The sequence below is a fragment of the Schistocerca serialis genome, chromosome 3 (genome assembly GCF_023864345.2).
Source record: "Schistocerca serialis cubense isolate TAMUIC-IGC-003099 chromosome 3, iqSchSeri2.2, whole genome shotgun sequence".
NCBI lineage: Eukaryota > Metazoa > Arthropoda > Insecta > Orthoptera > Acrididae > Schistocerca > Schistocerca serialis.
The window spans coordinates 36,617,364-36,618,942 of NC_064640.1; the positions used below are offsets into that span (position 1 = coordinate 36,617,364).

General features: G+C 42.8%; 1 non-coding gene across 1 annotated transcript; it reads right to left on the bottom strand.

Annotated features, from left to right (window-relative positions):
- Nucleotides 1-618: 618 nt before the first annotated feature.
- Nucleotides 619-693, bottom strand: Trnas-cga (transfer RNA serine (anticodon CGA)). Its single transcript has one exon. It is a non-coding gene; the product is annotated as a tRNA-Ser (tRNA).
- Between the last annotated feature and the right edge of the window lie 886 nt (nt 694-1,579).

Genomic DNA, 1,579 nt, shown 5'->3' on the forward strand with positions numbered 1-1,579 from the left:
GTATTCTAAAGCAGACGGTCAAATAGCTTAAAAAAAGTTTGTCTTTGAAGTCTAGCTGCTCGTTTATAACAGATAAGTGTTTGCTTCTAGAATGTGAATAAATTTCAATTTCTTATGACATGTTAAGAAATAGCCCTTAATGTAAAATTTCCATATTGCTAGGAATGCAACCTTATTTGTAGGCCAGTTGTAGGGGAAGCCAGGTGCACTAGCAACTAGCTTCGTTGTGTCCTGGTGGGTGTCAAATCCATCCAAACAGCGGAATAACTTCTGAACATTTTTGAACCACTTGAAGCAGAGATGTATTATCCTCATCCAATACATGGTTTAAGTATACAGATGGGCTACACTTCAGCCATAAAATATTGAATGAACCGACTACTTCTGGGAATGATAGTACACACCACTTAACTGTAACTAGTAAATTTATCATTAAACTTATGATTCTATTTATCTAGTATACAAACTCGCACTCTGTGCGCTTTATATGTACCACACAGATGTGTTATTATTCTGGCCATTGTATCAAGTGTTAACAATATACAGGGTCCAGAATGAGATTTTCACTCTGCAGCGGAGTGTGCGCTGATATGAAACTTCCTGGCAGATTAAAACTGTGTGCCCGACCGAGACTCGAACTCGGGACCTTTGCCTTTCGCGGGCAAGCGCTCTACCAACTGAGCTACCGAAGCACGGCTCACGCCCGGTACTCACAGCTTTACTTCTGCCAGTACCTCGTCTCCTACCTTCCAAACTTTACAGAAGCTCTCCTAAAGTTTGGAAGGTAGGAGACGAGTTACTGGCAGAAGTAAAGCTGTGAGTACCGCGCATGAGTCGTGCTTCGGTAGCTCAGTTGGTAGAGCACTTGCCCGCGAAATGCAAAGGTCCCGAGTTTGAGTCTCGGTCGGGCACACAGTTTTAATCTGCCAGGAGGTTTAATATACAGGGTGTTCATTTTAACTGAAGACAGTGAAATATCTCGAAAACTACACATCTGACCAAACAAGTTATAACTCCAATCAGTTTGTCTTGGAAGGGACATGCAATGATATCACACCCGAACTCGCATCCACGCCTTGCGTGTATGGCGGAGGGCAACTCTGAAATATTCAACGGGAACTGCCACTTTCTATTGCAGATTACGACTCTACTGCAAAATGTACATACGTTTTTTCTGAAGCATTTTCTTCGCTTCGCCATTGTTGGCTATGTAATCGAGGGAATAGAAATTAGTACACAACCGTAATTTGCGACATCCTACTCAATGGCCCTTGAATATGCGATGGCATGTGGGAGCCCCTTCCATGCTGTGAGGAACAGGCCAGTATCGTAACTTCTAATAAGAAACACCATTCGTAGCGTTGTATTCCTCCAACGTATGTGCCACTGTGGACTTGACTTGAGGCCAACACTAATCTACATTTCCAAATAGAGTAAGTATTGATATGCAGTACCACCCACTTCAGTACACTCAGTGACCTGCTTTTCAAATGTCCTTACACATGAGAGAAGGATATCTGCTGGAATGTTAGTACAGGCGTTTCTGATGTGGTTGAAAGTTTCTTCACGGCCTATTGGC